Source organism: Lolium perenne, chromosome 2 (genome assembly GCF_019359855.2).
Source record: "Lolium perenne isolate Kyuss_39 chromosome 2, Kyuss_2.0, whole genome shotgun sequence".
NCBI classification, from domain to species: Eukaryota; Viridiplantae; Streptophyta; class Magnoliopsida; order Poales; family Poaceae; genus Lolium; species Lolium perenne.
The window spans coordinates 4,962,086-4,974,289 of NC_067245.2; the positions used below are offsets into that span (position 1 = coordinate 4,962,086).

At 43.1% G+C, this 12,204-nt stretch overlaps 1 protein-coding gene and 2 long non-coding RNA genes across 6 annotated transcripts in view; all 3 read right to left on the bottom strand.

Moving 5' to 3' along the window:
- Positions 1-12,204, bottom strand: part of LOC139835942 (uncharacterized) — a 155,796-nt gene that overhangs the window by 48,795 nt on the left and 94,797 nt on the right. The gene's annotated exons all lie outside the window — the stretch shown is intronic.
- Positions 750-11,805, bottom strand: LOC139835938 (uncharacterized). Of its 4 annotated transcripts, XR_011751269.1 has the most exons (12): positions 11,324-11,805; positions 10,326-10,375; positions 9,873-9,941; positions 9,401-9,773; positions 8,632-9,258; positions 7,423-7,791; positions 6,662-7,281; positions 2,971-3,143; positions 2,792-2,881; positions 1,469-1,715; positions 1,256-1,338; positions 750-1,124 (listed from the first exon to the last, which is right to left on the bottom strand). It is a non-coding gene; the product is annotated as an uncharacterized lncRNA (long non-coding RNA). The 4 variants fall into 4 exon arrangements; XR_011751266.1 differs by having other exon boundaries at positions 1,256-1,715; XR_011751267.1 differs by having other exon boundaries at positions 1,256-1,715; positions 10,326-10,382.
- Positions 4,545-6,655, bottom strand: LOC139835939 (uncharacterized). Its single transcript, XR_011751270.1, has 2 exons — positions 5,358-6,655; positions 4,545-4,825 (listed from the first exon to the last, which is right to left on the bottom strand). It is a non-coding gene; the product is annotated as an uncharacterized lncRNA (long non-coding RNA).

Consider the following 12,204-nt stretch of genomic DNA (forward strand, 5'->3'; position numbering starts at 1 on the left):
CCTGCCCACTGCACAACAATTAAATATGAATGAAGGCAAGCAAATATAAGGTTACACATAGTTCAAAAAGGTTGCACTGATATGATAATACATCTCCATGTTCAGTCGAGCAAAGGTGTTCATCATTAATTAGTACTGTAAAAGGGACTCAACCCATTATTAACATATTAAAAATACAATGGTTCATAGCTAATATTACAATAATGCTGCACCTACAAATTGCTCTATCTAACCTGTCTGAGAAAACTGAGAATATATTTCTCTAACAAAAGATATATTCTGGTCTCTAAGTTTTACACATACAATGTTGGCATCTAATACAAACACAAATTCTCATATGGTTCCTCATACATTTAGCATTATCTTTTGCAGAAGCAATTACAATATGTGTCTTACATGGATCACCCAAATGGTAACATTGCTTTTCTTTTCACTCGAGCGGAACTCAGAATCCACCAGATCTATTTCAAAGTTAAACGAATCCACCAGATCTACTTCAAAAGTTAAACCTCCTACATAGCTCTGCCAAGCCATGAGATAAATAATGAAGAAATAAACGAGTTGAAGATGTTGCAGCATTGGACCCTTGACCTCCCTAGCTAATACCTAACCGGCCACAACATTGCTTGAAGAAGTAAACAAATCAATGAAAAGAAAGCAAATACTCGCCAGGTATTTTTATTCATGAAAAACAACTCATCACGGCATGTTAAGCTAAGTAACAGTTGTTAAACGTTGACAACAAAAGATATTCGAAATTTGTGCATGATATATTCAGATATTTTGAGAAATCTCGATCACACAAAAAACACTTGACAATAGAAGTGCACAGAACACAACACTTGTGACATCTAACAGCACATAATTCATCGGAGACTCACAACTTCAACCAAAGGCAAAATGCGAACAATCAGGTTGCTTAATATTACAAGAAATCACTCAACCAGTATAAAACCAGCCATGACAATCACAGCAGAGCCGCCTGAGCACACCGGGTCAAGACGGACCACATATTAGCGGCGGCGACCGCCTCTTCCGCCCGCTGCTAACCTCCCAGCGTCAGCTTAGAGTGGAGCATGTCCTTGTATATCTCAAGGGACGCTCAGGACAAGCATTGTGTTTGTCTGCACTTTGTAGTTTCAATGACCAATACCATTAATACCAGAAGACTACATAACCACAAATAATATGCGTGTCCATTAAAATGTTTGGATCCGTATTTCAAGGATCAACGACATTCAGTAATACAACAAACCTCCACATCGCCTTCAGTTTCCTGCACATTCCTTATCCCTGTAGTGCTGGCTTCTGCCTAGGCAAAGATTGATTCAGCAGTACCTGATATCCATATTCAGAAAATAACAAGCATGAGACAGCCGAAACCAAACCATTTCCTGTAGGTTTACCACAAAGAATAACAATCACGATATGTGGATAGCAGCAAGAAAAAGATTCTAAGTTTCTCAACTGGAACATTATAATCACAAGAAAAGTGATTCAAGAATAAGCTCCCTCCTGGCAGCTCAACTCCTCCCTGCATCAGAGCTGAATCCACTTCCCCCTTTGCGAGCACCACGGCAATCTGTTGACTGCACTATGTACAGCTCCAGCATCACGTCCAGCTACCACTGACAAAAGAGGCTTGGCTCGCCAATTACCGACAGGACAGGACAACAGAGAAGAAATGTTCACTTCCACGACACAAGAAACAGTTGCTGGTTACACAAATAAGGCATACCAAGCATCAGCACATGCACAAGGAATGTTCAACAAACGATGATTATGACGTGAATGTTCAACAAATGATGGGAAAACGTGATGACTACGAGAGTCCAACTCACTCCTGTAGATTATGCAAGTGTAAGAAATGAGCAAAGCCAAGCATTTTTGCACTCTGATACATCTATAGGTTTATTCGCAGGACCAAGCAAAACCAATTGTTGCTACTTTCATTATTCCCAGGTAGATTTTAGCTAGAAATAAGAAGTATAGACTGCAATCAAACGGTCAGATTTATAAGACCTTGCACACAATCAACATCAAAACTAGGGGAGAGAGATGGCAAGAAGGAAATCAAACAAACAGAGTGTTATTTTGTCAATGTCATGTTATTCCTTTAACTCCATCAACCCACGCAAGCAAATGAAGCGGATAAGACTCCCACTTGATAACGGATTTCATTTAATTGAACCTAGAAGAATGAAGGATGAATTCCTCCTAAGTTGTGATGCCCAATGTTTTGTAATTTGTAAGCTGCATAAAACGACACAAATGCTAACCCGAGTCTGCTCATAGGCAAAATGAGGTTCTTTCCAATTCATCCAAAAATTGAGTTACATTATTTTGCCACAATTGGTGTGAACATTGCTATTTCATTTCAGAAAAAGTGCGAAACACAGATGGCGTGCATATACATCCTAAGTACAAGCAAGCTACAAGCACAACAACAACTAATGAATTGTGTTGATAACTGGATACATGTAGAAGTCTTATTAATTGATCACGCACGTTAAGTGAAAGGACTTATAATAACTAGATACAGCTAAAAAAATCAACTCGCGTAAGGAATAAGTTGTGTGTCTGCCTAGAAAGCCAAGTACAAGTAGTCTATACCAGAACAGAGTTGAGATCACACATACTTCCTTGACCAGTAGGACAAGATGAGGATGAAAAATTCAGGATGAGCATACTACAGACTAGCAGCAAAACAGAGAGTCGTGCCGGAAAACAGTAGAAATCCTCACCGCAGTGGCATAACCGAATCCAGCCTTGTCACAGAGAAGGGGCTTACCGATGTGCCTTGGAAGTCGCCTCATTCCCATGTATCCAGCCTAGATATGCCCAACCATACTGCCCCAGTACTCCCAGTGGCCAGATGTATCTATAGAAGCATAGAAACCACATCAGATCGACATGCTCTTAGAAGTAACACAAATTGAAGAAACAAGAGAGAGTGATAGGTTTTATTACGAAAACCAAGGCATCGATCAGGAGCGTCAGGTCTTATCTTGGACGACCATTAACAGGGAGAAAAAATGGCTGGTCGATTCATAGAGGGAGCAATGGTCTTGATGTTCCTGTATGGGACCTCCGTGGCACCGGTGGTCAGGGAGGAGATGTCCACAACATCCTCATGTGGCCCGCTGCAAACCGAGTAAACAAACATAAGCATTGGCAAAACTAATGAGATAATTTGTTGTTTTAAAACCTTAACATTTGTAGTTTTCAGAGGCACCACATGACTAACGATTTCCTGATTCAAGTAGTAAGCCAAAGACTATCAAGTTGACTAGGATGAGTAACAGGACAATCATTGATAGAGCAAGTAAACTACAGAAAAGTAGTTATTTGTTCAACATACATACTAGATAAGAGAATTGAACAATTAGAACGAAAGGATGTAGAATTAAGAAGACAACAATAGCAAAACACTTGAGCTTGCAACAGCAGTTTACCGCCCGGATATGTCATTCATTAAAATGATACAAAACGCACATGCCACAATAGTATCATGACACAGAATGCTTAAGATAAACACCAAATACTTTCTGGAGGACAACGGCATGATAACATGATCGACAAGAGAGATTCATTATAATACAACAGAGGTGTCAATGCATTCCATTAGTAATTAAAAAAGAGACCATGCAGTCATCCATACCCACCTAAATAGTGGCTGTAAAGTAACACTATATGCCACCAAACCGTTGGGAGTCACATGGCACAACAACAGTGTGGATAAATTATAATAATTACTCTATAGGGCATCAACATAGCCAACAATAGAATTGATTTAGAAGCAACACTTAAGTATTCCCAACAACAACAAAAAATGGCAGTATCTCAATAGAAGTAACAAACTAGATAATAATATAATGGGAGGAATGGGAAGCCGTGAAAATGCATTACTGTTACTCTATTATGAATCAAAAACATGGACTATCGACACACCTAAATGAATAGAACATAGACCAACTCGATTTTAAGGAAACACATGTTTTTGTGAATTTCAGTATTGCACTACACATGCATTGTGGAATTTAACTTTCAAACAAGTATATATCCTTATCAGATTTAAATAAACATCACAAGAACACAACAATAGCTACACATATGCTACAACAAATATATTTACCAACAAACCTGATGTAATGAATAATCAACAACTTGACAACGATACAGTACTGTCATTGTGGAATTCTAATTTCCCATACAAATAACAAGCATTTGCTTTTGAGCTGATCACAACAACAACAAAAAACTGAAACTGCCACTATCAATTCCAAAAGTCACATGTAGACTGATCCATTGCTTACTGCTCAGTTCATGATCCATCTCATATGGACGATTCAAGAAAAAATCAGCAGTTAATGAAGAGAGAAAACTAGCAGTTAACCTAGCTAATCAATTCTAGTTTCATTACCAAGGTTCTTGGAAAATTTCTCCATAAAAAGGAAACAGGCATATATACCTCACAGGTTCAGCCAAAATTACATGGTTGGGACTTGGGAGTGTACGAGTGTATATTCTATTTGGAGGTGGCCTAACAAAACAAAACAAATATAACAAGACAATCCCACTTAATCCTCATAAGGCAACTCATAAATGTTCAAGAAAGAGATAAACTACATGAACAACCTGCACCCTCAAAAAGAGTAGAACAATCTAGCCTAAATGGCTCTACATTCGACCCTAAAGCAAGAAATACACACTGATACACCCGAATTCTGCAAGGGCTCTCCATGGCACCGGTGGTGAGCAGGTAGATGGTGCCTGGTTCACCCTTGTCAGGGAGGAGATATCCACAGCATCCTCAGGTGGCCCACTGCAATCAGGATAACAAACCGAGATCAAAGCTAGTAAACAAACACAAGCATTGGCAAAACTAATGACAATTTGTTGTTTTAAAATCTTTGCATTTGTAGTTTTCAGCGGCACCACATGACTAAACGATTTCATGATTCAAGTAGTAAGCCAAGAAAAGGATTATCAAGCTAACTAGGATGAGTAACAGGGTAGCTGTTGATAGAATAAGTAAACCTCTACATGCCAGAATCACTAGATAAGGGAATAGAACTATTAGAACGAAAGGATGCAGAATTAACAAGACAACAGTAGCAAAACACTTGAGTTCGGCAACTGACAGTTTGCCTTCTGGATATGTGCGAAGTAGTCATTTTCTCTTTATTTTGTTAGATGAATTAGAGCCAACTGTGCTACAAGCGTACCAATCTACAAATTAGCACACCATATAAAGTGCTAAGTGTTCACAGAATTTCAAAATTTCAAACACCGGAGAAAAAAATTGCACATACATAAAACACCGAAAAAAATGAGAATAACACCCAGGTCACTACCTCAACTCTGAACCTGAACCAAAGCAACACAGCACATTCTGAATCTTTCCAGTTTTTGGCTGGCAAGATCAAACAGCAGCGGATAGCACCAGCGATGGATTAGCTTTGCGCAATGTGGATGTGTGCCTCTGAAGTAATCTCGTTCGGCACATATATACTTACATCAAAGAAGCATCATAGGTTATCAAAGATCAAGCACAGGTTTAAAAAAAGCATGTCCAGCCTGATCCGGTGGCCAAGCCACCCTCCAGGCCACATCGCGAGCAATTTAAGATAACACAGGTTTCCGTGATCTTCAATTTTGGAATACACATGCATTGTGGAATTTAAATCTCGAACGAGTATATCCTTGTCAGATTTAAATAAACATCACAAAAACACAACAATAGCTACATATATGCTACAGTAAACATATCTACCAACAAACCTTGATGTAATGAATAATCAACAAGTTGACAACGATATGGTACTGTCATTGTGGAGTTCTAATTTCCCATAAAAATAAAGATCATTTGTTTTTGAGTTGACTAACCACAATTAGTCATTATGTTATCTTGCACATGTGATATTATGATACCAGTACTTGGTATCATAACGAAAAACACAAAAAATAAATAGATACGGTGCAGCCCTACTTCATAGGCATCGATGCCTATTTAGGTTAATAATGGCAACAACAGAAAGAAAGTGCAACAACAAAATGATACATTTAGCTATGTGTTCAATTGAAAAAACACAGCCTTTGTGTTACCACTTTTTTAGATGGCCTTTGTGTTACCATTTTCGGTTCCATCAAGTCTGCTATTATCAACACAAGATCAGTAAGCACGAAGGACAAGGACGTGGCACTCATCGTTGCCAAGGGCAATCATCCCTAACAATGTAAACCTGAAGCTCATTTTAGCTTTGGCTATTTCATTGGTTTGAGCTAATACCTACGAAAAATAATCTCTACAAATAAAAGATCCAAGGAAACTAACCAGATCATCTCTATCTTTATCTTACAGTCCAAAGTAGTCATTTTCTTCATAAGAGCTGAAGTGCATTTTGTTCAATCAGGTTAATTCGGTCAGTAGCAACCCATTACCATTTTGTATACAACAAAAAGCAAGCCAGTATCATAAATCCATCGACACTTGGACACATTCACTGGCCAAAAGAGAAGAAAACCCATGCATGGATATTGTACAATGTACTGCATCGTAGCTACCTAGCAGTGTCCAGTTGAGTGCATCAACATGATAAACAAAAATAAGCGAAAATTACAAGAAATGCATGGAGCGGGAGGAGGAGAGGGAGATCACCTGGCAGCTGCAAGTTTGGGACGTGGCCGACGGCGGCTGGACGGAACGGTCTACAGCAGCAAGAGGTCGGGGACGTTGCTGGCGGCCGCAACTCCGGGAGGTTTTCCAGAATGTCGCTGATGGAAGCTGCAGCTCCATGAAGGCGATGACCATCTCCTCCCCCTTGCATCTCTGCAGCGAGCTCCACAGAGGCAGGACGCGAACGCCGTGGAGTCCACCTCCAGCGCCAATCTCGGCTGCTGCTTGTGTCGTTGCCCGCGACTGGCACATCGGAGCAGGGAGGGGCAAAGGGGTGCCGGCAGCCTAGGTCAACAGGAGGTGCCATGGCGGCCGTGACGGGGGCGCCCAGCTCCAGGCGCTCCGGATGGCGAGGACAAGCGCCAAGCGAAAGTTCTTGACACCGATGTCTTGGGCATGGAGGATGCACGGGAAGCAAGGGGCGGAGGTGATTGGGTGGGTTGGGGTGTCTAGCGGCGAGGGAGTTGGGTGGGTGTGCTGGGGTGGCCGGCCGCTGAGCGGCAAGGTGGGATGAGTAGCGGGGAGCAGCACTAAGAGATTGCAGCGGTGACAACAAATTTAGTGGAGAAAGGAGATTGAGGGAGAGATGTGGTGGGACCGATCTGCAAAAGATGAAAAAAAAAGTGAGAAAACAACCTAGATTCAAGGAAATAGCATGCTATTTGTTTACAGTAGTATTTTGCATCAAACACATAGAATATGCTGAAATTGTATAACTCAAAAAAATAGGAGCCATGCCTTACCTACGAGAAGTCTATCGTTGTAGTGGTGGATACCATTTCAACTACCAGCTTGTCACTGAGGACATTGATGCCTGCTGCTCTTTCGGCTGCATTAAATAAACTGCTAGGCAGTTGTAGTGCTCATATACACTCAACTCACACAACTACTAACAATGATGTCTTCTTTCTTGTCCATGCCAACTCGAGCGGCTTGCAGCTGCACTTCACATTCTCGATGTCCTCATCCTGCCGCGCCGCTGTTGATGACCGAGCTGGCCACGTGTTTCAACCAACACGGCAGCAGCATCACTGTCTTGTACCACCATTGGTCTCTTTCTTCTCAGCACCCATGATGCAAAGCTTTGTTCAGATTGAACTTTCAACAGGATCCTGCAATAAAACTATAAAATTGAATGCTCTGAACTTGGAAAATGTTGCATGAATGCTCATAGTAGAATAAATGGAATAGAAAGAGTATTTACTTTCATGGAGTTAGTGGATGATGATGGATCTAACAAAGCAAGGTCCTCAATGTTAGTTGACAATTTTCATCTTTCAAAAGTAGAAAGACCTTCAGAAATTTGTAAACATTACAAAATTTTCTATTATGGTATATTAAAACAGAAGCAAAAAAAAGGCGTTAGATGTAAATCATATGAGCCTACACGGATATATTTCAAAACAAAAGAAAGTAAAGGTTGCAGAACAGATTCTGACTTCCTAAGCCTTGTACTCGCACTCATTATCATAAGACCATGAGTTATTTGTTTGTTTTGAAAGAAGAGATAGTACTAAAACTACAATCCTACAAAGATAATAGTATCGAGTTGTGTTGACTTTGTATTATACGAGCTTACATGTATATGCTTCAAATCAGAACAAATTAAAGATAAGCAGATTTTAACAAGATGCAACAGTTCTGCAACCCGTTTCTATTTTCTATACAACAAAGAGCAAGCCAGTATCATAAATCCATCGACATATGGACGCATCCACTGTTCACCAGAGAAGAAACGAGTAGCAACCCATTTCCATTTTCTATACAACAAAGAGCAAGCCAGTATCATAAATCCATCGACATATGGACGCACTCGAGAAGAAACGCCATGCACGGCCATTGTACATTGTACTGCGTCGTAGCTAGCAGTGTCCAGTTGAGTGCATCAACATGATAAATAAAAAGAAGCGAAAATTAAAAGGAATGCATGGAGGGGAGGAGAGGGAGATCACCTGGCAGCTGCGAGATTGGGATGTGGCCAACGGTGGCGGGACAGAGTGGTCACCGGCAGTAGCAAGTCAGGGACATTGCTAGCAGCCGCAGCTCGGGGAGGTTTTCCAGAAGGTCACCGACAATGGCTGCAACTCCATGGAGGCGAGGACCATCTCCTCCCACTTGCATCTCTGCAGTGAGCTCCACGGAGGTAGGATGCGGACGATGCGGAGGAGGTCCTCAACCTCCAGCGCTGGTCTTGGCTGCTGCTTGTGTAATTGCCTGCGATTGCTGCATCAGGGCAGGGAGGCACGCGGAGGAGCAACAGCAGCTCCGCAGGTCAACAGGAGGCACCATGGTGGGCGAGACAGGGGCGCCCAGCTCCAGGTGCTTCGGATGGCGAGGACCAGCACAAGGCAGAGGTTCTTGAAGCTGACGTCTTGGGCATGGCGGACACGCCGGAATCAGGGGTAGAAGGGATTGGGTGGGTGGGGGTGTCTGGCGGCGAGGGAGTTGGGTGGGTGTGGTTGGGTGGCCGGCAGCTGAGCAGCGAGGTGGGGTGAGCAGCAGGGAGTAGCATCGAGAGGCTACGGCGATGTCAGCAAATTGACTGGAGAAAGGGGATTGAGAGATGCGGTAGGAGCGATCTGCAAAAGATGCAAAAGGTCAGAAAACAACAATCTGGAGTCAAGGAAATTGCATGCTATTTATTTACAGTAATATTTTGCATCAAAAGCATGGAATACGCTGAAATTGTAGAACTAAAAAGAAAGAGGACCCAGGCCTTACCTACGAGAAGGCCGTTGCCATAGTGGTGGATACCACTTCAACTAATGGTGTATCGCTAAGGACACCGCTGCCTGCTACTCTTGCGGCTGCATTAACCAAACTGCTAGGAAGCTCTAGTGCAGAGACGATACATTCAACTCACAGAGCTACCAACAATGTTGTCTTCTTTCTTGTCCATGCCAGCTCCAGCGGTTTGCATCTGCACTTCACATTCTCGACATCCTCATCCCACCGACGCCGCTGACCGAGCTAGCCACGTGTTTCGACCAACACAGCGGCAGCAGCAGAAACACCGTCTTTTACCACCATTGGTCTTTTGCTTCTAAGCACCCATGGTGCAAAACTTTGTTCAGTTTGAACTTTCAACAGGATACTGCAACAAAACTATAAACTTTAGTACTCAGAACTTGGAAAATGTTGCATCAGTGCTTGTAACTCATAACAGAATAAAGGGAAAAGAAAGAGCATTTACTTTCATGGAGTCCGAGGACGATGATGGATCTAACAAAGCAAGGTCCTCAATGTGTTCCTCCTCCAAGTCCTGGAATGGAAAGTGTTATTTGACAATATTCAAAAATTCGAAACTAGAAAGACCTTCAGAAATTTGTAAACATTACAAAATTTTCTATTAAGGTATATTAAACAGAAAAAAAGGCGTTAGATGTAAGTCATATGAGCCTACAGGGATATATTTCAAAACAAAAGAAAGTAATTTTGCAGAACAGATTCGAACTTCCTATGCATTGTACTCGCACTCGTTATCATAACACTGTGAGTTATTTGTTTATTTTGAAACAAGTGAGAGATAGTACTAAAACTACAATCCTACAAAGATAATAGTATTGAATAGTGTTAACTTTGTATCATACAAACTTACATGTATATGCTTGAAATCAAAAGAAATTAAAGATAAGCAGATTTTTACCAGATGCAAGAGTTCTACATTTTCCGCGCTCCTATATTAGTACTGCTTGTCTGCTTGCTTCAAAACAAGTGAGATGGTAAAACTAGGTAAGCACATCGATGATTTAGCAACCATGAACATCGCAGATATTTATTTGCTTTACAGACGCTATCAAGTGAGAAACAAGACAATTGATGTAAAAAGTCAGTATTTAGGTTGACATGCATAGGAGGCATTCAGCAGCAAGAACAGGAGGAACGCCTTCTTATTATCTTCCTTGGAATGAAATCGAGTATCTATTTTATTATATAGAGTAAACCCACCAAAGTGCAAGATCACTACCTATATATTGCCAACTTGGCTCCTCCTTCAAGATCACTACCTAGCACACATGTACACGCATATCCCTCGGATGCAAATGCACCGTCAGGACCAACAAGAGCCCGGTCGTCTCCCTATTCCAAGTGGACACACACACAAATGCAGCTCTGAATCAACTCCGGCGATAGTGAGGTTTCAGGTAGAGGAAATACAGAGGTGAGAACCAAAACAGAGTTTTTCCAACCGCCCAAATAACTGTGGGTGGCCTTTCTTGTTCAGCCTAACTGAAGACTGCTACACAGTTGCAGGTTTTCTTTTACAACACAGCATCGTGCACAGCATACCTTTCCTACGAGCTAACACTGCTTCTGACAGGTACAGATTGCATCTCTACTCCCATGCCGCTACACAAGTTGCACGCAATTGCATCAGGATATATTGGTTGATCAATGTAGTGTAAAAAGTATTTTAAACACATCATGCATGCCTATCTTCAAGATCAATACGCACATCCCTCCCTGCCTACTCACATCATGAACTCTAGGGGCACGCATTCGAGTGTAAACTCTGAACTAGTACGAGTATTTTCCTATCGTATGCACACGAAAGTGCATCAACACTTTCTGAGCCATTGACATTTGACAAAATTTTCTAGAATCAGCAAGTGCGCGCAGGTGTTATGTAGCGAGGGGCCTCACCGAGCAGCTGCGAGTTGGGGAGGTGGCCTGCCGACGGCAAATCTAGGGACGGAGTGGGGTCTCCGGCAGCAGCGGATCGGGGACGTCGCCGGCGGCCGCAGGTCGTGGAGGTTGTGCGGGAGGTTGCCGGAGGCCGCATCTCCGGGAAGGCAACCACCATCTCGTCGTCCATGTCTCCCCGGGGGCGAGCCACGGTGGCTATGGAGGGGGTTATCCACCTCCAGCACTGGCCTCTGCTGCTGCGGCTTGGGCCGTAGCCCAGGTCTGATGCGTCGAGGCAGGGAGCGAGGGAGGCGGAGGGAGACATGGCGGCCGTCGCGCACGAGTGCTGCGTCGAGGCAGAGATTGCGGGAGGTGGAGGGAGACAGCTGCGTCGAGGAATGTGGACGGGAGGCGCTCCACGACCGGGAGGAGGTTCTTGACGCGGACGTCTAGGGGAATCAGGGGAGCGGAGGGGATTGGGTGGGAGGGGCTGTCCGGCGGCGGCGAGGGAGTTGGGTGGCGGGGTATTGGCCGGCCGGCGGCGAGGGAGTTGGGTGGAGCGGAGAAAGCAGGGGAAAGAGATGGTTGTCGTTTGATCTTTGCAGGCGCTAGATTTTAGGCTTCTCGGGAAAGATTTTTTTTTTGGTAGGATACAAGTTTAATTGCGTCCCCTTTTTACTGCCCAATCAAAGCAAATTGCATCCTTGTTTACAGCAATCAATTATTATTACTACTCCCTAAAACTACGAACTACTGCATCACAAGTCATCGGTTGTTAGGAAAAGAATATCGGGGCGATCTCTCTGCCGGCAAACTACAGCGGTCAGCCGCCGGTCCCTGCCTCCTCCGTCGGCTGCTCCGGCGATGGGCGGGGTGGGGACCCCGGAGTACCGGCTCCG